Source organism: Schistocerca cancellata, chromosome 9, assembly GCF_023864275.1.
Source record: "Schistocerca cancellata isolate TAMUIC-IGC-003103 chromosome 9, iqSchCanc2.1, whole genome shotgun sequence".
Taxonomy (NCBI): Eukaryota; Metazoa; Arthropoda; class Insecta; order Orthoptera; family Acrididae; genus Schistocerca; species Schistocerca cancellata.
The window spans coordinates 504,753,149-504,780,569 of record NC_064634.1 but is presented as its reverse complement, the minus strand read 5'-3'; the positions used below and the strand labels follow the sequence as shown (position 1 = coordinate 504,780,569).

Here is a 27,421-nt window from a genome sequence, read left to right as displayed (position 1 = left end):
AATCTCGAAGAAACCTAGCAGATGTTCTTCTTTTCGTTTGTATTTTTCCATATCTCAATTGATAGGTATAGGAGGGTTAATAAGGTAAGTAAATCAATAAGGAATGATAATAATAAGGTAGGCAAATAAATTTCTCAAACCTCTTGGGATAGTAAACAACTACAATGAAACTCCAGGTCACTTTACAATGGCTCTTTCAGTCACTGTTACGTGTCTTCATTTTTCTTCGAACTAGATGGATGGTAGTTGTCATATAAACATTCGAAACAAATATACTCACGGCACCAAGAACATCTAATGAATGCAATCTTTCGACAGCTACACTGTTCTTTCCGAAGAGTCGGTGGAAAACAAACTTGGTTTACATTTTAAAATATGTCTTTTTCGGGAATCAATTTTGATGCGTACCACGCATACGATATCATTGCCTGAAAAATCGGTGCTGAAAGTTGGTTATTAATTATTCTGTGATTAGTTATTGCATCCGTGCGGTTGTGCAATTTCCGCTGAGTTTCTAGAAGCACACTGCAATTCTGAAGCCTAAATAAAGTTTTTAACCTGGCGATAGAAATAAACATCACACGGCTGGCACACAGGTGTGCAGTTTGGCGGTATTACTTTTACTGTGCAAGTCGGCTGACCCTCGCCATCTACAAACATTGTGTCATATATTGTAATATTAAATCGTCCACTCCAGGAATCCAATATTAGACAAAACTTGTCATCAGAACGTACGGTTTTAAAACATTCTCAAGAAATGTTCTGTAAATCGCATTCGTCAGTTTCCCAGATTTGGAGCAGGTAATGTAAACATTTTTCAAAGAGTCGGTTGAACGATGGACCTCTTCTATAAACCGAGGACCAAATGTAACATTCGTTTCTTGTAAACACAGGAAAACCTTAGGCAACACTTTTGCAAAGACTGCGATGGCGTATTGCGCCGTGTACGAATGTGTTAGTTTCTTTTTACTACCAACTGCGATAAGGGTTCGTTTTTCTCCCTTATTAGATAACGTGCGTCGAATGTTCACCCGACACTCGCATCCTGTTTGATCGGTGTTGATCACGTAATCACGATTAAAACCGATCATAATGACGCCGTTTCGGTGCTGAAAAGAACCGTCACTTTCTGTATATCTCCTATATTTTGTACCTCCTCATGAGACACGCATTTAGTGACTTGCCGTTGTTGAATGTTATTCTCTGGTTTGAAATTTCTTGCCCAAGATAATGACGCAGCAAGCGTAAAATCCTTGTTGGCCGTATATTGAAGCGCTGAATCTGCAGCCCACTCCTGAAGTATTCTTTTTGTTACATTCTCGTTACGACCACGAGATTCGACAAATCGGTCGTATGTCCACTTGTTTATCGCCTGGTATTTGTCGTATCTTGTCCCTCCTTTAACGATATCACTTTCCCACAATTTCAAGTCCTTCTTGCTTTTCGGGGGCGTTGTTGCGCCATTCTTTTGCAGTGTTTGTAAGTTCCAATTTGGATGATTCCTGGCTAGCGCTATCGCCTTTACTTTTACTTCCGGGGGTATAGCGCCGTAGTTCAGTTGTCTAATAATCGGGTCGTAATACTCATCGGGAACAGATGAAGCACGTATTCCCAGTGACGTGGAGATTTCCTAAGTGTTATGACCATTTTGCGCTTCACTAGTCCGGATATCTTTCACTGAATCATCTTCTGCTTCGTCTTCATGGCATAGTACTTCAGTGTCAACAAAAGTCATTTCGTTCGTCAGCTCCAAAAATCGCTCGACGATAGTCGCTCCTATCAATCTGGAACGCACAGAAACAGAACTGCCTGCTTCCGGTAGTGAATTGATAATGCATCTGTCTTGCAACACTTTTACAAACCAAAACACAGCGTCGGTAACTTCCCGCTTGCCATCGCCTGTGACAGGCTCCCAACTATATACACTCCTGGAAATGGAAAAAAGAACACATTTACACCGGTGTGTCAGACCCACCATACTTGCTCCGGACACTGCGAGAGGGCTGTACAAGCAATGATCACACGCACGGTACAGCGGACACACCAGGAACCGCGGTGTTGGCCGTCGAATGGCGCTAGCTGCGCAGAATTTGTGCACCGCCGCCGTCAGTGTCAGCCAGTTTGCCGTGGCATACGCAGCTCCATCGCAGTCTTTAACACTGGTAGCATGCCGCGACAGCGTGGACGTGAACCGTATGTGCAGTTGACGGAGTTTGAGCGAGGGCGTATAGTGGGCATGCGGGAGGCCGGGTGGACGTACCGCCGAATTGCTCAACACGTGGGGCGTGAGGTCTCCACAGTACATCGATGTTGTCGCCAGTGGTCGGCGGAAGGTGCACGTGCCCGTCGACCTGGGACCGGACCGCAGCGACGCACGGATGCACGCCAAGACCGTAGGATCCTACGCAGTGCCGTAGGGGACCGCACCGCCACTTCCCAGCAAATTAGGGACACTGTTGCTCCTGGGGTATCGGCGAGGACCATTCGCAACCGTCTCCATGAAGCTGGGCTACGGTCCCGCACACCGTTAGGCCGTCTTCCGCTCACGCCCCAACATCGTGCAGCCCGCCTCCAGTGGTGTCGCGACAGGCGTGAATGGAGGGACGAATGGAGACGTGTCGTCTTCAGCGATGAGAGTCGCTTCTGCCTTGGTGCCAATGATGGTCGTATGCGTGTTTGGCGCCGTGCAGGTGAGCGCCACAATCAGGACTGCATACGACCGAGGCACACAGGGCCAACACCCGGCATCATGGTGTGGGGAGCGATCTTCTACACTGGCCGTACACCACTGGTGATCGTCGAGGGGACACTGAATAGTGCACGGTACATCCAAACCGTCATCGAACCCATCGTTCTACCATTCCTAGACCGGCAAGGGAACTTGCTGTTCCAACAGGAGAATGCACGTCCGCATGTATCCCGTGCCACCCAACGTGCTCTAGAAGGTGTAAGTCAACTACCCTGGCCAGCAAGATCTCCGGATCTGTCCCCCATTGAGCATGTTTGGGACTGGATGAAGCGTCGTCTCACGCGGTCTGCACGTCCAGCACGAACGCTGGTCCAACTGAGGCGCCAGGTGGAAATGGCATGGCAAGCCGTTCCACAGGACCACATCCAGCATCTCTACGATCGTCTCCATGGGAGAATAGCAGCCTGCATTGCTGCGAAAGGTGTACTAGTGCCGGCATTGTGCATGCTCTGTTGCCTGTGTCTATGTGCCTGTGGTTCTGTCAGTGTGATCATGTGATGTATCTGACCCCAGGAATGTGTCAATAAAGTTTCCCCTTCCTGGGACAATGAATTCACGGTGTTCTTATTTCAATTTCCAGGAGTGTATTACAGCGCTAGTCGACGGGTGAACATCCTCCATTATTCAGATTATGCACCTGAAAGATACGACGCTACAAACAATAACTAGTTACTACGGCATAAACAGACGAGCTAATTACTACAAACTACATACAGTACTCGTCATATGTTACTTACGGAAGATTACTGTATTCATTCACAAAACGTATTTCATTCGGCGCATTAACGATGGGAAAATCACTACATGTATCCGCGAGGTTCGCGGCAGCCTAATGACGGAAAACAACTCTTTCCGATTGACTTCTATAAGGCTTGTGCTGGACACCTTCACTTTTTCAGGTTCACAGCTATGATATAACGAAGAGGCAATCGGGACAACATAACCCTCCCCGCGTGCATTCCGTCCCGCGCCTCGCTGTAAACAAGCGTCGCGCAGTTGGCTATCTGTGATCCCTCGTGAGGAATTCGCAGCACTCTTACTCGGAGTTGTTTTCATGTGACAAGACTTAAAAGTTTAATATTTTACTAACTCACGGCGTTTGGGGAATTAGTTTGCCTACCCTATTATTATCATTGCTTATTGATTAACTTACCTTATTAACCCTCCTATCCCTATCAATTGAGATATGGAAAATGCAAATGAAAAGAATAACTGCTGGTAGGTTTCTTCGAGATTCCAACCCCATTTCTCCGATTCTCAGCCAGTTACCCTGGCCGTTGCGCTATCGGTGCTGTTGGAGAAACGTGTTTATCATGTGGGTACAAAAGCGGCATTTGTTAAAGTTTCTTTCCTCGATTTCTGAAAAAGTTTGCGTTTGCAGACCCCATACCTGATGATGAAAAATGCTCTATTTACAGTTATCTATCGATACCTCCAATTTTGAGTCGATTGCTCGTCATAACCTTTAGGGGTGATTTTCTCAAAATTTAGTGGGTGTTGATCCAAAATATCTCAGATTCCTTCGTTTTAGGTTGTACACAAGCGACCTGCGAAATTTGAGCCGAATCGGTTGGCCGTGTCTGAGGCCTTCCCCTTGCGAGCTAAAACAATAGCAGATCTGTTTGGTAATTTTTAGTTAACGCTCTTACACCACTATTCGTAGTGTCGGGATCATTTCAGAGTGATAATGTGCACCACCTTTTTGACGAATGAAACATGAGCCAGCATTTTGCACGGATCCATGTTCGTTCCCAATGTGGCATGTTCGAATTCCTCCCTTCCACCCTTGAACACTTTCTCTGTGATAATCGCATACATTTTCTGGAGAATAAGGTATTTTTTGCTTCTGTCAACAAAACTTTCTGGAATCTCTCATCAGTGTAATAATTAGTCCATCCAGTGTTGCGCAAGTGCATCATTTTCCGCAAGAACTCATCTCTTTTTCCTGCTCCTTGGTTATTTTCCATCAGCACAGTCTTTTTGTTGCATCTCAAGCCCAGTTTTGGAATAGCGCGGCAAAGTGTTGTTTCACCCATGTCAGAAAAATCGTCCACTTCAGTCTTCAACTGCCAATGTTGGAAACTACTTATCCTCGTAGAACTCGTGCATTTTTCAACTCCCTGTGTAAATTCGCCGAATACAAACTTCTGTCGCTTGCCAGAACTCTTTCCTTCGTGATACAAAAATTCGCTTACTGCACTTTCAACAAAACCGAGACGTTCAGAAATTCTCTTTACTGGCTACGATAAGAAACTGCTCACGCCCTGTTCTCTTTTGGCCTAAAGTAAGCACGCGCACTGTCCACTATAGACTTTTCCACAGCTCCGTAACTGATGCATTGTTTCATACAAGTCCAAGGCAACTAATTATGTTACGAGCATCGTCTCACACGCACAGAAAAATATACGAGTGGGAGCGCGATTGTTTCCTATCTGACAGGAAGCCGCGATGTGAACACTGCAACAATGGATAGTGAAGTGGAAATACTGTTCAGAGGTCCGGAAACATGCCACAGACGAGCACGTGGAGCATAAAAAAGCAAAAGAAAATAAATTAAAGATGCGGTATTAGCACTTTATGTAAAATGGAAATGCCGTGTGGCTAGGGCCTCTCGCGGGGTAGACCGCTCGCCTGGTGCAAGTCTTTCGAGTTGACGCCACTTCGGCGACTTGCGTGTCGATGGGGATGAAATTATGATGATAAGGACAAGACAGCACCTGTCCCTGAGCGGAAAAAAATCTCCGACGCAACCGGGAATCGTACCCGGTCCGTTAGGTATGACATTCCGACGCGCTGACCACTTAGCTACCAGGGGCGGACAGCGCTTTATGTAGATTTACGGGCACAAATATATAACAGCTGTGAAAGGCAACGGCAGAGCTTGCATATACACTTTTCGTCTTGTTTATATGTATCACCATTAGGCGAATTGCAGCGACCTACACCCACCATTATTAGGACAAGAAGACTAATTGGAAAGCAACAACAATTGGTCTGGAAGTCGGGTATGGTTGTATCTTTAAACTGTGCAAAGACGTTTTTCTCATAATTGCGGTCTGACTTCTATGACCATTCATATTTGACACTCGCAGAAAGTTGATCGAAAAAGTACGCTTTATCTTAAATTTTACCGCGTATGCCACCCCCTTTTCAACTGAAATGTAATATTCATACACCAAATAAAACTATATATTTCCAACTTCCGGCAAGGTAGGTATAACGCATCGATGTTGGTCATGCGATGTGGCCAGAATATGATCTCAAAGTCAGGGGTCAATGATTATGAAATGGATAGTGGGCTGGCCATTGTCGTAAAACGAGTAGCTTGTGGAAACCGACGCCAGCTCGGTAGTTGAAGATGCCGTATAAAGCGAACATACCAACGACAATTATTAACGCGAGCTCAAATCAATACCGGTGAACAAAACCAGAAACACTTCAAACACATAGTCAGATTTCCAAGTCAGTGGCCAGTTCCAGAAAGTTAGGTGATAGTCGTATCCGAAAATCGGTTGTCAGACGATGTGCCCAGAGGTTGCCCGAAAGAATCGACTGAAAGCTTGGTTTCAGTGCGTCCAATCTTCGTCGCCAGTTGGACGGGTGCCAGAAGACCATGCTGACTTTTCTATTAAAATGACGCCGACTCTCTGTGAATGAGTTACATCTGTCTCGAATAGAATGTAGGGAGTACTGTACATTCTTTCCTCAGCTATTGGAATACTCACACATGTTTTGCGAATGTATGAGATGGAGAGAGTAACGCTCTATTAGGGGAACGTGGGGAAAATGGCCACTCTAAGGGAAATTGCATTGTCTCCAAGCCATGATTATTGGTCGAAGCTTGCTGCTATCACATTTTGAATCAACATAAGGCATCATACTGAAAATTTTGAAATGAGAAAGTAAGTAATACATACAATTTTCTGGTAGATTGTATAGAGTAATGTGGCCTGTATAAAATCGATGCCAACGTTGTTTAGACTACTACGTTGCAGAAGTTTCGCTGAGAAGCCCTTAGGCATCCACCATACAGTCCGGATATAATTGAGTGCCTCTTCACCATTTCTCCAACCTAAGCACTTAGTCGACATCCTTCTTACCTAGCACCACACTTCATAAACTTATGTTCTCCTCCTATCTGTACTGTTTATCGTTCACGTTTCAGACCATATTGGGCTACGCTCCATGCAAATACCTTCGGGACTGATTTCACAACATTTAAATTTATGATAATGATGGAAGCTGAAGAAATGAACTAAAATTCTATGCCACGGCCGGGTCTTGATCCCAGGACTCCCTACTTACGAGACAGGCAAACTGACCATTACACCACTGCAGCAGCACTTTGGTTAACATTGCCGCACGGACAACCTAAATCCACTGCCCTCCCCAACACAAATTTCACTTCACATTTCCAGCTTGGGAGGGCACTGCACTTACCGTACAGCATTGATGTAACGGTCAGCGTTCCTGTCTAGTAGGCAGGGAGTTCTGGGTTTTATTCTCGGTGCTCTGTGCAGCTGTGGTTTACGCCGGAGCTAAATGAATTCGAAGATGAGCAATTTGTTGGTGTTCGTATGGTGGGTGACTCAGTAAACAAAGTAGCCGAGGTGTTTGGTGTTTCAAGAGGCATCGTAAAGAAGACTCAGACAGGATACTGGGTTCAAATGGTTCAAATGGCTCTGAGCACTATGACACTTAACATCTACGGTCATCAGTCCCCTACAACTTAGAACTACTTAAACCTAACTAACCTAAGGACATCACACAACACCCAGTCATCACGAGGCAGAGAAAATCCCTGACCGCGCCGGGAATCGAACCCAGGAAACTGGGAAATCGGAAAAACGTGACCCGCTGGTTAAGTGACAACGCGGATGAAAGTGTGTGTTGAGTGATCGTGACAGACTGTCTTTGAAGAGGACTGTGACGAAAAATAACAGAACGACAACTGCAAAAGTCACTGCAGGACTGAATGTTGCGGTCGTGAACCCTGTCAGAACCAAAACAACGCGAAGTGAGTTTCACAAGTAGGGAACTGCAGGGCGAGCTGGAATCAACAATCTAAAGGGCCGCAAGCACTCCGTCTTCAGGCCGCAAGTGGCCCCTCGGGACCATCCTCAGATGAGGAAGCGGATAGGAGGGGCGTGTGGTCAGCACACCGCTCTCCCGGTCGTTATGGTGGTTTTCTTTGACCGGAGCCGCTACTATTCGGTCGAGTAGCTCCTCAATTGATATCACGAGGCTGAGTGCACCAAGAAAAATGGCAACAGCGCATGGCGGCCCGGATGGTCACCCATCCAAGTGCCGGCCACGCCCGACAGCGCTTAACTTCGGTGATCTGACGGGAACCGGCGTATCCACTGCGGCAAGGCCGTTGTCCAAAGGGCCGTAACACAGTCATTTGGTCGAATAAGTCTTGCTTCGCACTGTTTTAAACTTCTGGCCGAGATTGCGACCCAAGACTGAAACATGGCGCGATTGTGATTTGGGCAGCCGTATCGTGGAATTCCATGGGTCCAATGTAATGTCCCATTACTGTCAAAAATTATATGACCATTTCGGCTGATCAGGTCCGTCCCACGGTACAGTGTTTGTTTCACAGTGGCTCCTGTCCACACAGCTGCCGGCCGGAGTGGCCGTGCGCTTCTAGGCGCTACAGTCTGGAGCCCAGCGACCGCTACGGTCGCAGGTTCCAATCCTGCCTCGGGCATGGATGTGTGTGATGTCCTTAGGTTAGTTACGTTTAATTAGTTCTAAGTTCTAGGCGACTGATAACCTCAGAAGTTAAGTCGCATAGTGCTCAGAGCCATTTGAACCATTTTTGAAACACGCAGCTCGTGTTGTCCCAGGGCGCGTTCTGTGAACGCGGGGATGAACTGTCGCACCTCCCCTGCTCACCACAGTCACGACCTCTCTTATTATTGAGCCTTTGTTGTTTACATTTGAAGAGGAGACTACGTAATCGCTATCCACCTGCACCATCGTTACCTGAAGCCACAATTTTGCAGGCCGGATGGTACAACATTCCCTTTAAGACCGTACACTACCTGTACTTAGGCATTTTGTCAAATCCCTGTAATTGAATTACATTCTATTACCTTCGACTTTCTTGTGTTGACTTTAAATTTATAACGTCTGTTAAAAACACTATCGATTCCGTTCAAATGATCTTCGAACTTCTTTAATGTCTCTGACAGAGTAACATACACCACTGGCCATTAAAATTGCTACACCACGAAGATGACGTGCTGCAGACGCGAAATTTAACCGACAGGAAGAAGATGCTGTGATATCCAAATGATTAGCTTTTCAGAGCATTCACACAAGGTTGGCGTGGGTGGCGACACCTACAACGTGCTGACATGAGGAAAGTTTCCAACCGATTTCTCATACACAAACAGCAGTTGACCGGCGTTGCCTGGTGAAACATTGTTGTAATGCCTCGTGTAAGGAGCAGGAATGCGTACCATCACGTCCCCGACTTTGATAAAGGTCGGATTGTAGCCTATCGCGACTGCGGATTATCGTATCGCGACATTGCTGCTCGCGTTGGTCGAGATCCAATGACTGTTAGCAGAATATGGTATCGGTGGGTTCAGGAGGGTAATACTGAACGCCGTGCTGGATCCAAACGGCCTCGTATCACTAGCAGTCGAGATGACAGGCATCTTATCCGCATCGCTATGACGGATCGTGCAGCCACGTCTCGATCTCTGAGTAAACAGATGGGGACGTTCGCAAGACAACAACCATCTGCACGAACAGTTCGACGACGTTCGCAGCCCGCGCGGAGACCATGGCTGTGGTTACCCTTGACGCTGCATCACAGACAAGAGCGCCTGCGATGGTGTACTCAACGACGAACCTGCGTGCACGAATGGCAAAGCGTCATTTTTCGGATGAATCCAGGTTCTGTTTGCAGCATGATGATGGTCGCATCCGTGTTTGGCGACATCGCGGTGAACGCACATTGGAAGCGTGTATTCGTCATCACCATACCGGCGTATCACCCGGCGTGATGGTATGGGGTGCCATTGGTTACACGTCTCGGTCGCCTCTTGTTCACATTGACGGTACTTTGAACAGTGGACGTTACATTTCAGGTGTGTTACGGCCCGTGACTCTACCCTACATTCATTCCCTGCAAAACCATACATTTCAGCAGGATAATGCAGGACCGTTTGTTACAGGTCCTGTACGGGCCTTTCTGGATACAGAAAATGTTCGATTGTTGCCCTGGCCAGCACATTATCCAGATATCTCACCAATTGTAAACATCTGGTAAATGGTGACCGAGGAACTGGCTCGTCACAATACGCCAGTCACTACTCTTGATGAACTGTGGTATCGTGTTGAAGCTGCATGGGCAGCTGTACCTGTACACGCCATCCAAGCTCTGTTTGACTCAATGCCCAGGCGTATCAAGGCCGTTATTACGGCCAGAGGTGGTTGTTCTGGGTACTGATTTCTGGCCGGCCTCGGTGGTCTAGCGGTTCTAGGCGCGCAGTCCGGAACCGCGCGACTGCTACGGTCGCAGGTTCGAATCCTGCCTCGGGCATGGATGTGTGTGATGTCCTTAGGTTAGTTAGGTTTAAGTAGTTCTAAGTTCTATGGGCCTGATGACCACAGATGCTAAGTCCTATAGTGCTCAGAGCCAAATGGAATGGTACTGATTTCTCAGGATCTATGCACCCAAATTGCGTGAAAATGTAATCACGTGTCAGTTCTAGTATAACATATTTCTCCAATGAATACCCGTTTATCATCTCCATTTCTTCTTGGTGTAGCAATTTTAATGACCAGTAGTGTATGTCGCATTACCTAATTGTTTAATTTCTTCTCCCTGAAGTTTATTTCCCCCTACAAATTTCTCCTTGGTTTCCTTTACTGCTTGCACAATGTTCAGATTTACTAGCGTTTGGGAACGGGATACAACACTGTATCATTCCCTTCAAAAAAAATGGCTGTGAGCACTATGGGACTTTTCTGAGGGCATCAGTCCCCTAGAACTTAGAACTACTTAAACCTAACTAACCTAAGGACATCACACACATCCTTGCCCGAGGCAGCATTCGAATCTGCGACCGTAGCCGTCGCGCGGTTCCAGACTGTAGTGCCTATAACCGCTTGGCCACTCCGGCCGGCCATTCCCTTCGTTTCCATATCTTTCGACTACTAGAGCTGCAGTCTGCTTTCTGCACAACTTGTACTTAACTTTTTCTTATCGCTTCCTGTATTTTATCACTGCTACGTTTAAAATTGAAAGGCCATATTCCAGTCAACACCGTAAAGTGATTTTTCTAATACTTGAAATGCTAAAATTTAGGTTTTCATTTTTTAACCTATTTTCTGTGATGCTTTGTTGGGTTAGTAATATCTCTCGGATTTCTACATTTCATCGGAACCGAAATTATTTATTGCAACCTTGAGTTATTAAACTGGCGGTTCGGTAACATTCAGACCTGTCACTACCGGCCGTCATTGGAAACTGAACCCTTACATTCCACTGGGTGTCTGGAGGTTCTTCGCCTGTGACATACATTTTGCCTACCACATGGAATAGTTTTGTCATGGTTAGTGTGCTCCCAAGAGTCACAATAGTCCTGAGGGAATGTTAACCACCCCAGAGGTATCGATTTAGGCTTCTCGTACTCTGTCAAAATCTTGTCGCAGTGTCATAAATCTGACATCTCATATTCAATCACGTGCTCTTCTGTGCTCTGCCATATTCCTCATTACATTGTTGTTGTTGTTGTGGTCTTCAGTCCTGAGACTGGTTTGATGCAGCTCTCCATGCTACTCTATCCTGTGCAAGCTTCTTCATCTCCCAGTACCTACTGCAACCTACATCCTTCAGAATCTGCTTAGTGTATTCATCTCTTGGTCTCCCCCTACGATTTTTACCCTCCACGCTGCCCTCCAATACTAAATTGGTGATCCCTTGACGCCTCAGAACATGTCCTACCAACCGATCCCTTCTTCTGGTCAAGTTGCGCCACAAACTTCTCTTCTCCCCAATCCTATTCAATACTTCCTCATTAGTTATGTGATCTACCCATCTAATCTTCAGCATTCTTCTGTAGCACCACATTTCGAAAGCTTCTATTCTCGTCTTGTCCAAACTATTTACCGTCCATGTTTCACTTCCATACATGGCTACACTCCATACAAATACTTTCATAAATGACTTCCTGACACTTAAATCTATACTCGATGTTAACAGATTTCTCTTCTTCAGAAACGCTTTCCTTGCCATTGGCAGTCTACTCATTACATTATACAAGTTGTTTTAATGAACTTAGCAGTTAAGTCCCATAGTGCTCAGAGCCATTTGATTCACTGCGAAGAAAAAAAATAACTCATTACATTATACAAGTTGTTTTAAAAAAAAGTGCCACATATTCCTACAGGGGGTGTTACTGGTGAAAACTAGAAGAGAGTAATACGTCGAATATATGTTGAGAAACGGCCAATCTATCAGCTCATTCCGATCTGTGTGTTGCGTAGAAGCAGACACCATAGGCAGGGCAGCGTGTGGTCATCACGCATCTTGACACGTCCCCAGCCACTCTTCGCAGTGAATCAAATGGCTCTGAGCACTGTGGGACTTAACTGCTGAGCTCATCAGTCCCCGCACTGAATCGCGCACTCCTCCATTCGGATTGCGTCACACGGGTTGCTGACCTGCTCCTGCAACGCTTGCATAAAACCAATGTATTGGGCAAACACTAATGCCTTTAAATGTCACCACAGCCAAAAATCCAACGGATTCGGATCCGGTGAACGGGGAGACAGAGTCCACGTTACCGGACCCCCTCGACCAATCCGTAGATAGTTGGACGGTGCCTATTAGTGCATCCGTATACCACAGTCGTTCCTTCTGCAAAGGTAACGTTTCATCAGGTTACCCTCCATTCAGAGGCTGTTGCACGCAGCGACCGATATTTTGATTTGTAGATAACAGATTTCAGCTATCAGTCGTCCTTTGGAATTTTTATTGGCAGGTCTAGATTTCAGCTTGAAACTAGACATTCTCAATGCACTATCCTTTTTTGGTCCTGTTGGTCTGGCTTTGTACAGAGTTCATTGAATACTAGACCTGGCAATAAAAATTCCAAAGAACGACTAATAGCTGAAATCTATTATTTACAAAGGTAACATTTCCCAATAGCGCTAGTAATTCGCAGCGCAGTCATCGGCGGTACACAACACGTGTTACTTTGTTTGGTAACGTGTGTGGTACTAAGAGTCTGCCACCGACAATTCCCGCCCATACATCGATGCTGAAGCGATCCTGATGTATCCACGTTTGCCCTAGGATTTGCGTCTGCCCACACCTATATTGCAGCATATATTGTATTCATACATTATGAATCACCTCGAAGGGAACGATCTATTGATACGTAATCAGCATGGTTTCAGAAAATATCGTTCTTGTGCAACGCAGCTAGCTCTTTATTCGCACGAAGTAATGGCCGCTATCGACAGGGGATCTCAAGTTGATTCCGTATTTCTAGATTTCCGGAAAGCTTTTGTCACCGTTCCTCACAAGCGACTTCTAATCAAGCTGCGGGAATATGGGGTATCGTCTCAGTTGTGCGACTGGATTCGTGATTTCCTGTCAGAAAGGTCGCAGTTCGTGGTAATAGACGGCAAATCATCGAGTAAAATTGAAGTGGTATCAGGCGATCCCCAGGGAAGCGTCCTGGGACTTCTACTGTTGCTGATCTATATAACTGACCTGGGTGACAATCTGAGCAGTTCTCTTAGGTTGTTCGCAGATGATGCTGTAATTTACCGTCTAGTAAGGTCGTTCGGAGACCAGTATCAGTTGCAAAGCGATTTAGAAAAGATTGCTGTATGGTGTGGCAAGTGGCAGTTGACGCTAAATAACGAAAAGTGAGAGGAGTTCGATTACTCGATAAATAGTACAATTCTCAAGGCTGTCAATTCAACTAAGTACCTGGGTGTTGAAATTACGAACAACTTCAGTTGGAAAGACCACATAGATAATATTGTGGGGAAGGCGAGCCAAAGGTTGCATTTCATTGGCAGGACACTTAGAAGACGCAACAAGTCCACTAAAGAGACAGCTTACACTACACTCGTTCGTCCTCTGTTAGAATATTGCTGCGCGGTGTGGGATCCTTACCAGGTGGGATTGACGGAGGACATCGACAGGGTGCAAAAAAGGGCAGCTCGTTTTGTATTATCACGTAATAGGGGAGAGAGTGTGGCAGATATGATACGCGAGCTGGGATGCAAGTCATTAAAGCAAAGACGTTTTTCGTCGCGGCGAGATCTATTTACGAAATGTTAGTCACCAACTTTCTCTTCCGAATGCGAAAATATTTTGTTGAGCCCAACCTACATAGGTAGGAATGATCATCACAATAAGAGAAATCAGAGCTCGATCAGAAAGGTTTAGGTGTTCGTTTTTTCCGCGCGCTGTTCGGGAGTGGAATAGTAGAGAGATAGTATGATTGTGGTTCGATGAACCCTCTGCCAAGCACTGAAATGTGAATTGCAGAGTAATCATGTAGATGTAGATGTATTTTGGCAATTTACTATGCCATCTCTCGTGAATTCTGCCTACACCACCAAATGCTACACATTACTCATCGCGAGTAAAACGGACCATATCTCAATATGTATTGGTTTCTGGACGTACAATTATAGTAACTTTTCTTCTAGTTTCGGCCACTCTGTGCTTCTCGAATGTCACAGACAGCAAACACACGCCCGTCCCCCCTCTCACGTTTGCCCACGCCCTCTTGCCTCTTCTTGATACTGCCGTTTTAAGAGCTACTTGCAGGCGAGATCGCGAACCACATCTCGGTAATAAAGTTGCCATCGCTGACACGGCTCGTTTGCCAACATTTGCTGCTCAGCCCCCGTAAAGCGAACACGTTGCGTCAGCTGTGCTGCATGACCTCGCGGTCCGCTCTACAATCGCCAAAGCGGAACTGAGCTGACAAGACGCGGGCACGTGTCTGCCCAGCCGCTGCGCCCCCTCCAGGTTGCTGCAGCCAGTGCAAACAGCCCACCCCGCGCTGCGGACAACGCACTAGCTGCTCTAGCGCTTGTGGACTCGGAATCTGGACCAACGAGCAGTCAGTCACTCCTCGAGGCTGCCGAGGCTCTTACAAGGGAGCCTCCCCATCGCACCCCCCTCAGATTTAGTTATAAGTTGGCACAGTGGATAGGCCTTGAAAAACAGATCAATCGAGACAGCAGGAAGAAGTTGTGTGGAACTATGAAAAAAATAAGCAAAATATACAAACTGAGTAGTCCATGCGCAAGATAGGTAACATCAAGGAGAATGTGAGCTCAGGAGCGCCGTGGTCCTGTGGTTAGCGTGAGCAGCTGCGGAACGAGAGGTCCTTGGTTCAAGTCTTCCCTCGAGTGAAATGTTTGCTATATTTTCGCAAAGTTATGATCTGTCCGTTCGTTCTTTGACGTCTCTGTTCACTGTAATAAGTTTAGTGTCTGTGTTTTGCGACCGCACCGCAAAACCGTGCGATTAGTAGACGAAAGGACGTGCATCTCCAATGAGAACCGAAAACATTTGATCCCAAGGTCATAGGTCAACCGATTCCTCCACAGGAAAGCACGTCTGATATATTCTATACGACACTGGTGACGGCATGTGCGTCACATGACAGGAATATGTTGTCGACCGACCTAACTTGTACACTTGGCGAATGGGTAAAAACATTCTTCTACCTTGACCGATTTAGGTTTTCTTGTGGATGTGATAATCACTCCCAAATAAGTGTCTTTCGATGTTTGTTTAGGTGTAGCGTCCCCATACTACGGCGCAGTTACCTCGCATCGGACGGACAACGGACGGACAGATAATAATTGTCTGAAAATAAAAATTTAACTTTTCACTCGAGGGAAGACCTGAACCAAGGATCTCTCGTTCCGCAGCTGCTCACGCTAACCACGGGACCACGGCGCTCGTTGGCTCACATTAATCTTGATGTTGCCTATCATCCGCATAGACTACTCAGTTTGCATATTTTGCTTGTTTTCTTCATAGTTCCACACAACTTCTGCCTGTTTTCTCGATCGACCTATGTTCAGTTTTTCAAGGCCTATCCACTGTGCCAACTTATAACTAAATCTGAGGGGGGTGCGATGGGGAGGTTCCCTTGTTAGTGCACACGAGCGCAACGAGGGTAAATCAAACGAAACCGGTTAAAACGCAATACAATTTCTTAAGGTTTTACTTTCGGCTTGAAGTTGGCGGCATGTTATCTTTTATTTTTTTTTTCGAGAAATGACCAACTGTTGGCACCCTGGTGTTGCAGAGATAGTTAACGCATTGTCGACTGCACTGCAGCAGCGATCTGTAACACGTGTTTTGAGAAGTCTTCTTATTCTTCTTGTGTCTTTGTCTCCGCATCGGCGCAGGGTCTGCGTGATCTACATCTACATCTACATCCATACCCAGCAAGCTACCTGACGGTGTGTGGCGGAGGGTACCTTGAGTACCTCTATCGGTTCTCCCTTCCATTCCAGTCTCGTACTGTTCGTGGAAAGGAGGAGTGTCGGTATGCGTCTGTGTGGGCTCTAATCTCTCTGATCTTATCCTCATGGTCTCTTCGCGAGATATACGCAGGAGGGAGCAATATACTGCTTGACTCTTCGGTGCAGGTATGTTCTCGAAACTTCAACAAAAGCCCGTACCGAGCTACTGAGCGTCTCTCTTGCAGAATCTTCCACTGGAGTTTATGTATCATTTCCGTAACGCTTTCGCGATTACTAAATGATCCTGTAACGAACCGCGCTGCTCTCCGTTGGATCTTCTCTACCTCTTATATCAACCCTATCTGGTACGGATCCCACACTGGTGAACAGTATTCAAGCAGTCGGCGAACAAGCGTACTGTAACCTACTTCCTTTGTTTTCGGATTGCATTTCCTTAGGACTCTTCCAATGAATCTCAGTCTGGCATCTGCTTTACCGACGATCAACTTAATATGATCATTCCATTTTAAATCACTCCTAATGCGTACTCCCAGATAATTTATGGAATTAACTGCTATATTGTAGCTAAATGATAACGGATCTTTCTTTCTATGTATTCGCAGCACATTACACTTGTCTACATTGAGATTCAATTGCCATTCCCTGCACCATGCGTCAATTCGCTGCAGATCCTCGTGCATTTCAGTACAATTTTCCATTGTTACAACCTCTCGATATACCACAGCATCATCCGCAAAAAGCCTCAGTGAACTTCCGATGTCATCCACAAGGTAATTTATGTATATTGTGAATAGCAACGGTCCTATGACACTCCCCTGTGGCACACCTGAAATCACTCTTACTTCGTAATGACTTGCTGCGTTCTGTTATCTAGGAACTCTTCAATCCAATCACACAATTGGTCTGATAGTCCATATGCTCTTACTTTGTTCATTAAACGACTGTGGGAAACTGTATCGAACGCCTTGCGGAAGTCAAGAAACACGGCTACCTGGGAACCCGTGTCTATGGCTCTCTGCGTCTCGTGGACGAATAGCGCGAGCTGGGTTTCACACGATCGTCTTTTTCGTAGCCCATGCTGATTCCTACAGAGTAGATTTCTAGTCTCCAGAAAAGTCATTATACTCGAACATAATACGTGTTCCAAAATTCTACAACTGATCGTCGTTAGAGATACAAGTCTATAGTTCTGCACATCTGTTCGACGTCCCTTCTTGAAAACGAGGATGACCTGTGCCCTTTTCCAATCCTTTGGAACGCTGCGCTCTTCTAGAGACCTACGGTACACCGCTGCAAAAGCGGGGCAAGTTCCTTCGCGTACTCTGTGTAAAATCGAACTGGTATCCCATCAGGTCCAGCGGCCTTTCCTCTTTTGAGCGATTTTAATTGTTTCCCTATCCCTCTGTCGTCTATTTCGATATCTACCATTTTGTCATCTGTGCGACAATCTAGAGAAGGAACTACAGTGCAGTCTTCCTCTGTGAAACAGCTTTGGAAAAAGACATTTAGTATTTCGGCCTGATTATGAAGAACCTGGCGTGTTTACTTTAAGGAGTGGCCGATTTCTTATCACCTCCCCCCCCCCCCCTCCCCTTCCTCTCCCCGGTACGAAATACATCAACCCCAATTTTTCGCGTGTAGTGTTATTCGTGTGAAACTTAGCAAAAGCTTTCCTAAGTGTTTGTGAACCGTGTAACTCCGCTTGCACTTGGGTGCCACCCCCGTATTAACCTAGTCAGTGGCTCCCAACCATTCTGACATCATTACATCTGCATCTACATTGATACTCCGCAAGCCACCCAACGGTGTGTGGGGGGGGCACTGTACGTGTCGCTGTTATTACCTCCCTTTCCTGTTCCAGTCGCGTATGGTTCGCGGAAAGAACGATTGCCGGAAAGCTCCCGTGCGCAGTCGAATCTCTCTAATTTTGCATTCGTGATCTCCTCGGGAGGTATAAGTAAGGGGAAGCAATATATTGGATACCTCATCCAGAAACGCAACCTCCCGAAACCTGGACAGCAAGCTACACCGCGATGCAGAGCGCCTCTCTTGCAGAGTCTGCCACTTGAGTTTCCTACTCCGTAAAGCTATCACGCTTACCAAATAACCCTGTGACGATACGCGCCGCTCTTCTTTGGATCCTGAATGCAATCAGATATTAGCAATTGCCCCAGCCCCCGATCCCCTTTCCATCAACATTAGAGCCTAAGTAAGCTTTACAATGAAAATGCATTTGCTTTGATCACTTCTGCAATTTGCTTTGAACACTTTTAAAATGATGAAAGATAAATATTTCCTTTTTGTGGTAGTTTTATTGAACGAACAGCTAATGAGTAAATGAGGCAATTGGTTGCTGCACGTTCTTTTATTTATATTTGGTTTGTTCTGTCAGTACACATCATAAAACACGCTTCACGTCCATGCGGTTCCTTGCTTCTGTTTTCACTGCAATCACAGCGAAAAATATTTTTTCACATCTATCAATCTCGAATGCCACATTTGTTTTCCATATGCTGTGTCCGAGTACTGTGAGCGTTAGAATGAACAATGAAGCAATTCCCGGTACACCGTTACTGCTACCTGTATCTTCTTCTCAGAAAAGAAATCAATCACCAGTGAGGGTAGCTACCCGTTACGGTACATGCTTCCTCTGCGCCATTTCTGTCCCTAGTAACAGCTGGCCGGCCGCAGTGACCGAGCGTTTCTAGGCGCTACAGTCTGGAACCGCGCGATGGCGGTCGGTTGGGGCAGGTGGAGAAATCGGCCGTGGCAGAGCACGCACTGAATGAGACCGACCACGTAATAAAATTCGCCGACACGGAAGTTCTGTCTGTAGAGAAGCACTATCACACGCGCTTGTTCAGAGAAGCTGTAGAAATACAAAAACACGCGAACACTTTCAACAAGAAAGAGGAAAGCCTTAAGGTAAACGGATCTTGGCTTCCCGTACTGCAGCGAACGACCGTCGCAGGTAGCAAGAGGAGAACCGCACCGGAAATGACCACGGAGAAGCCCTCGGACGTTGGCGCGCCAGGTACATATAGTTGCGGCCGCGAGCTCGGCTCCAGTTCACCACCGGCAATGGAGGGTGAAGCTTTGACAATGCCAGCCACTCGTGCTGGCGAAACGTCAGAAAAATCATTAGATGAACGTCGGCCGAAGAACCCGAGACAGAAGCCAATAGGCAGTTTGTCAACACTGCTTGAAACAACCGCAGAAATCAGTGTGGGACGTACTAAGAACGTATCCGTTACCACAGTGAGGCGAAATTTGGCGTTAATGGGCTATGTCAGCAGACGTCCGGCGCGACTGCGTTTGCTGGGCTCGTGACGACATCGGTCGGAGCCTAGAGGACTGGAAAACCGTGTCCTGGACGGACGAGTCCCCATTTCAGTTGGTGAGAACTGAAGCTAGGCTCCGAGTGTGGCGCAGACCCCACGAAGCGATGGACCCAAGTTATCAACAAGGCGCTGTACAAGCCGGTGGTGGCTCTCTCGTCCAGCTGAACCGATCACTGACTTGAGATCATTTGCAGCCATTCACGAACTTCACCTTGCCAAACAACGATGCAATTTTTATGGTTGCCAGTGCGCCATGTCACCGGGCCATAGTGATTTACGACTGGTTTCAAGAACGTACCAGCCCACCCAGATCGCCCGACATGAATTCCATCGAATATTTATGGGACATAATTGAGAGGTTAGTTCGTGCACAAACTCGTGCACTGCAACAATTTCTCTATTATACACCACTGGCCATTAAAACTGCTACACCAAGAAGAAATGCAGATTATGAACAGGTATTCATTGCATAGACATACTATACTAGAACTGACATGTGCTTACATTTTCACGCAATTTGGGTGCATAGATCCTGAGAAATCAGTACCCAGAACAACCACCTCTGGCCGCAATAACGGCCTTGATACGCCTGGGCATTGGCTTGGATGGCGTGTACAGGTACAGCTGCCAATGCAGCTTCAACACGATACCACAGTTCATCAAGAGTAGTGACTAATGTATTGTGACGAGCCAGTTGCTCGGCTACCATTGACGAGACGTTTTCAATTGGTGAGAGATCTGGAGAATGTGTTGGCAAGGGCAGCAGTCGAACATTTTCTGTATTCAGAAAGGCCCGTACAGGACCTGCAACATGCGGTCGTGCATTATCCTACTGAAATGTAGGGTTTCGCAGGGATCGAATGAAGGGTAGAGCCACGGGCCGTAACACACCTGATATGTAACGTCCACTGTTCAAAGTGCCGTCAATGCGAACAAGAGGTGACCGAGACGTGTAACCAATGGCACCCCATACCATCACGCCGCGTGATACGCCGGTATAGTGATGACGAATAAATGCTTCCAATGTGCGTTCACCGCGATGTCGCCGAACACGAATGCGACCATCATGATGCTGTAAACAGAACCTGGATTCATCCGAAAAACTGACCTTTTGCCATTCGACCACGCAGGTTCGTCGTTGAGTACACCATCGCAGGCGCTCTTGTCTGTGATGCAGCGCCAAGGGTAACCGCATCCGAGCCGATAGTCCATGCTGCTGCAAACTTCGTCGAACTGTTCGTGCAGATGGTTGTTGTCTTGCAAACGTCCCCATATGTTGACTCAGTGATCGAGACGTGGCAGCACGATCCGTTACAGCCATGTGGATAAGATGCCTGTCATCTCGACTGCTAGTGATACGAGGCCGTTGGGATCCAGCACGGCGTTCCGTATCACCCTCCTGAACCCACCGATACCATATTCTGCTAACAGTCATTGGATCTCGACCAACGCGAGCAGCAATATCGCGATACGATAAACCGCAATCGCGATAGGCTACAATCCGACCTTTATCAAAGGCGGAAACGTGATGGTACGCATTTCTTCTCCTTACACGAGGCATCACAACAACATTTCACCAGGCAACGCCGGTCAACTGCTGTTTGTGTATGGAGATATCGGTTGGAAACTTTGCTCATGTCAGCACTTTGAAGGTGTCGCCACCGACGTCAGCCTTGTGTGAATGCTCTGAACAGCTAATCATTTGCATATCACAGCATCTTCTTCCTGTACGTTAAATTTCGAGTTTGTAGCATGCCATCTTTGTGGTGTAGCAATTTTAATGGCCAGTAGTGTAGATGGCTATGGAGGCAGAATGGCTCAATATCTCTACAGGTGACGTCCGGCGACATGCTGAGTTCACGCCACGTCGAGCTGCTGCAACACGCCGAGCGTAAGGAGATCCGACACCACATTGTGAGGTGTCCCGTGACTTCTGCCACTTTACTGTAAAGTTCGGGCACTTTATCGCAATAGGGCACATCCAGCGTGTCAAAATGACTTTCTTGTGATGAAAAGAAAAGTTGGTTCGTTTGAAAATGTATCGCCCTCCTATATACAAAAAGGCCTTGATGGGTTGGCTGGATCCCTGAGATCTGTTAAACTGTTCCGTAACAGCTCATTGCTGGTCGAAACAGCGACATCACAGTAAGTTAATAACATTCTGAAATCCATATTTTTAGGTGAGTATGCTATTGAAGATGAACAGTAGTGTACCCTTAACTACAGTCAAGCAGTGGTCACATGTAGTGACACAACGCATATGGACACAAGGTGGTGTGGACTGCCGAAGAATTCATTGAGGTGAAACATGTAGTGACATGCACGGATGGAAAACTGTAAAAATCTGATTCGTTTACCCTTATGTTTGATTAGCCTAATTTCACGTATCTAATCTTCGTGGTCCTTAAGAGCAGTGCATGTTGGCGGCAGTAGAATCGTTCGGGACTCAGCTACAAATGCCAGTTCTCCAAATTTCCTCGAAAAGAACGTCACCTTCCCTCCAGCGATTCCCAAGTAAGTTCCCGAAGCATCCCCGTAACACTTACGTGTTGTGCGAACCTACTGGCAGCAAATCTATCAGCCCGCCTCTGAACTGCTTTGATGTCTTCCTTCAGTCTGACCTGGTGAAACGTCCCCTTTGAAAAATTATATACGACTGTGCTTAAACTGACACGCAATATTTTTTAGCGCAACGCAATCTGACTTTCAGAAATCCCTACAAACGAATGGCCATGACTAACATTAACCTCTACCTTTCACAAATCATTTACACCAAAAATCTTCGTTCCTCGAACTACTGCAATACAGCGAGCGCCACAATACAGCGAGCGCCACTACTGCCAGCTAAATAAAAGATTCAAACTACTGAAGGCACTAACTACTGATAGGCATAATTAGCAAATGAAAGATTTTAAAAGAGAACAAACAATGTATTTACCTTAATAATCATAATATATATGCCATCCAGTCTTACAAATTTCAAGTCTCCGCCATTTCTCTCCCCACATCCACCACTGCTGGCGGCTCACCTCCAACTGCGCAACGCTACGCGCTGTTCACATCCAGCTGCCGCTGCCAAACACTACAATGGCAGACAACAATGCAAACTAGCCACAGACTGCACACAGCACAGCCAGTGATTTTCATACAGAGCGCTACATAACATTGCCAATAAGAAAACATAAACAGCCTTCTTACACTGGTACGGATCCCGAACATTCGACCAGTACTCAAGAATAGGTTGTCCTGTATGCAGTCTCCTTTATAGGTGAACCACTCTTTCCCAAAATTCTCCCAATAAACCGAAGTCGACAAATCACCTTCCCTATCACAGTTCTGACATGCTCGTTCCATTTCGTATCGCTTTGCAACGTTACGCCCAGATATTTAAACTATTTGACTGCGCCGGCCGGTGTGGCCGTGCGGTTCTAGGCGCTTCAGTCTGGAACCGCGTGACCGCTACGGTCCCAGGTTCGAATCCTGCCTCGAGCATGAATGTGTGTGATGTCCTTAGGTTAGTTAGGTTTAATTAGTTCTAAGTTCTAGGCGACTGATGACCTCAGAAGTAAAGTCGCGTAGTGCTCAGAGCCATTTGAACCATTTTGAACTACTTGACTGTGTCAAGAAAGACATTAGTAATACTGTACAGGTCTGTTCTTCCTACTCATCCGCAATAACCTACATTTTTCCACATTTTGGGCTAGCTTCCATTCATCACAGCAGATGGAAATTTCGTCTAAGTCGCCTTGTATGTTCCTATAGACACTCTTTCCGACACCTTACCGTACGCCACAACATCATCATCAAACAACCGCAGATTGTTGCTCACCCTGACCGCCAAATCATTTATGTACGCAGAGAACAACAGTGGTCCTATCACAGTTCCCTGGGGCACTCCTGTCTCAGATGAACACTCGCCGTCGAGTTCAACATACTGCGTTCTGTAACTTAATAAGTCTACGAGCCACTCATATACCTATGAACTTACTCCATATGCTCGTACCTTTGTTAACAGCCTGCAGCGGGGCACCTTGTCAAATGTTTTCCGCAAATCTAGAAATATGGAATCTGCCTGTTGCCCGTCATGCATAGTTCACAGTATGTCATGTGAGAAAAGGGCAAGCTGAGTTTCGCACGAGCGATGCTTCCTAAAATCATGCTGCTTCGTGCACATAAGCTTTTCAGACTCAATAAAGTTTATTATGTTCGAACTGAGAATATGTTCAAGGATTCTGCAACAAAACCCAGTTAGGGATATTGGTCTGTGATTTTCCGGGTCCGTTCTTTTACACTTCTAATATACTGGAGTCGCTGCCCTTTATTCCAGTCGCTTGGGGCTTTGTGCTGGGTTAGAGGTAAATGCAGGCTGGGTAAGGGGCCAACGCCGTAGAGTACTTTTAATAAAATCGAACTGGGATTCCATGGGACCTGGTGATTTGTTTGATATCAAATCTCAGTTGTTTCTCTACACCAGGGATGCTTATTACTATGTCGTCAATTCTATCGCTTGTGCTTTGTTATTTCCTAAACGTGTTCGCTTGCCTGGTACATTCGCAGTGTATGACGCTGAATTATATGTTACCTTGAGGCCACGGGGAAAGAGGCTGTGCCTTTCTACTATCAAATTCCTCATCCGCCTCGACTCCATAAGTGCCCTTCAGGGTATCGGTCACGAGTATGCAGAAGAAAAGTATCTTCAGTTGATGCACGACACCGTTCCAAGCCGAGAATAATGGATTTCTGGACAGAACTGTGACAAGAGGTGAAACCCGTGTGCTCCGTCCCCAACCTAAAGCGGGAAGATCGAGAAAGGAATGGTACCACAGCTCTGCTCTGCGGCTAAACCTAAAAGAAACAGCCCTCAAGCGTCGGAAAGAAAAGTCACGCTCACTCTCTGTTCCAATGCAACGAGGGTGTTTTGTTGTTGTTGTTGCAACACTGAAATTCTCGTCCCCGCACTGCAACTTATCAACCGTTGCAACAATACGAGGTAGATCCTCCGAAGCGGTGGAATGAGTTCATTACACGTCATACGCATTATGTCCAAAAGTGATACATCTGTAATTTTTCTGTATTACCGCATTCTCATAGTAACAAGTTGTCAAGGTTTTCATTTCAGTCATCGTCGCAATATCAGGATTGTGTAAGAAACAGAAGCTCGGAATTTGTTTTTAAAACGAAACAGAAGACCCCAAACTTTCAAAAATACACGTTACTGGCTTTAAGTGCTGGATTATTTCTTTTCAACCTGAATAATGACGAAAGTTACATGTAAACGCATGGCACCAACTAAATTAAAATTCTAACTAGTTTTCCACTCTTGTGCACAACAGACATTACGACACATAGGTGTTTTCTTCCAAACGATCCTGCGGCGAAGTCTTCCTGTTTACGTCTCTGTGGAATGTATGTGGCAACTTACAAAACATGTTATAGCAGAAATGTATGTTGGCGCTGAAGGTTGTGTGTGGATAAATTATTGAGTCGGAATGAGCGTACTGGGAGGCAGAAAATTTGTGATAGAGAGACATTTAAAGTCACAGGAAACTAAAAGAAGAGCATACATCGTGTCAAACTATGCAGCAACTAAAATATTTTCTGTTTCTCTTGCGTAGGAAGTACTCAGCAAACTGCCGGCCGAAGTGGCCGTGCGGTTAAAGGCGCTGCAGTCTGGAACCGCAAGACCGCTACGGTCGCAGGTTCGAATCCTGCCTCGGGCATGGATGTTTGTGATGTCCTTAGGTTAGTTAGGTTTAACTAGTTCTAAGTTCTATGGGACTAATGACCTCAGCAGTTGAGTCCCATAGTGCTCAGAGCCATTTGAACCATTTTACTCTGCAAACTTTTATTCACACATTCCTCTAAGCACGATGTCTCCATAAGCCGTACTATTGCCCTTGTTTTTCAGACGTCTTCGGCAGGTTAACTCATTGATTATTATGTCGGATTCTAAGATAATTAAGAAATTTTCAACCTGATTTAAATATGTAGACACTGATGTGATCTTGATGTGTACAGGAACGTTGAAAAAAACGTGTACCTGAGCATTCGGATCAGCGATACTAGGGCTATCGTCCTTCTCGAAAGTAAACATGAAACTTTTTTTTGACATGAATGCCTATTTGCTTTCATTGTATCAGGCGTCATACTCTTACTTGTTGCCTGTGTGGGAGTCAGACTTATGACTCTGACAGAGCTTATAAACTCCCAAGCAATCCCTAAGCCACTTTCGTGCATTACAGTCGGAATGGAATATGTGAGCAGCAAACCTACTTTATTCTTGCACAAGGTTATATGCTTAGCCAAGCTAATTTACATCAGCCAAAGCCCGTTATTACAGCACTTCTGAGCGTCATTTCGATTTTCAGCGGTGAATGTCGCATTTATTTCTGTTTCTTTCGGTAATCATGGGTTCCTCCCCACTTACCCAAGCGTTCGACCGGCACAAGCTGTTTACTGTGCATACGGATGAGTTCCTCCCCCCCCACCCTCTCCTTGAGTAGTGCAGTAGCAGCTTCAGAAGCAATGATTTTGAGGTTCCCTCAGTAGGAGTTACAGAAGAAACCGTTTCTTGCTGCGATACTACTTTGATATATCGCTACCTATTGCCAAAGCCAATAATGACTCTTCGTTAGACGAACTTTTCAGCCGGCCGTAGTGACCGAGCGGTTCTAGGCGCTGCAGTCTGGAACCGCCCGACCGCTACGGTCGCAGGTTCGAATCCTGCCTCAGGCATGGATGTGTGTGATGTCCTTAGGTTAGTTAGGTTTAAGTAGTTCTGTTCTAGGGGACTGATGACCTCAGATGCTAAGTCCCATAGTGCTCAGAGACATTTGAACGTACTTTTCAGCTGTCGTCGAGTTCTTACAACACGTTTTATACTTTAATGCTTCAGTGTTTGCTATCTTGCACAGACACAGCTCTCGACACCCCGTCCGGTAAAATGACCACGAATTTGTTGTGTGCACGAATACTGCTGCTTATCTGATAAATCAAATGATAGCGATCAAACTTTCAAAACCAGAACATAGAAAATAACGAAATTTTATTTATTGTGCGTGTACAGTACACTAGGAAGAATTCATTACTAAATGTGTAGTTGATTTTGGCTGTATCGGCTACGAAATTTAGTGGTTCAAAAAATGGTTCAAATGGCTCTGAGCACTATGCGACTTAACTTCTGAGGTAATCAGTCGCCTAGAACTAAGAACTAATTAAACCTAACTAACCCAAGCACATCACACACATCCATGTCCGAGGCAGGATTCGAACCTGCGACCGTAGCGGTCGCTCGGCTCCAGACTGTAGCGCCTAGAACCGCACGGCCACTCCGGCCGGGCACGAAATTTAGTGCACAGAGCTGAGACATCTGGCAGTGACAATCGGTCTAACCCAGTTGGCGTCCATGTCGAACTGAGCTTGTATGACGAGTACGAATGCGTCACTCCATGCTGCTTCAACTACACGGCAGACACACTAATCAGACAGAACTTTATGACCACCTTTATAATGGCCGGTATATCCACCTTTGACACGGATAACAACAGTGACGTGTCATGGCATGGAAACAATGAGGCCTTGGTAGGTCACTGGAGAGAGTTGGCACCTCTTCCGCACACAAAAGTCACCTAGTTACCGTAAATTCCATGAAGATGGCCATGAGCTCTGACGCCAAGTTCCGTCACATCCCAGATGTGTCTGATCGGGTTCAGATCTGGCGAATGGCGGGGCCAGCACATCAATTTGCACCCGCCACCGTCTTCCTCAACTCCAACACACTACTGGCCTTGTGACGTGGTGCACTGTCTTGTTGAAAAATGCCTCTGCCGTC

The 27,421-nt window shown here is 46.2% G+C and overlaps 1 protein-coding gene and 1 pseudogene across 2 annotated transcripts in view; one reads left to right on the top strand and one right to left on the bottom strand.

Annotated features, from left to right (window-relative positions):
- Nucleotides 1-27,421, top strand: part of LOC126100558 (D-xylose transporter) — a 384,842-nt gene that overhangs the window by 233,549 nt on the left and 123,872 nt on the right. The gene's annotated exons all lie outside the window — the stretch shown is intronic.
- Nucleotides 8,014-8,131, bottom strand: LOC126102208 (5S ribosomal RNA; annotated as a pseudogene).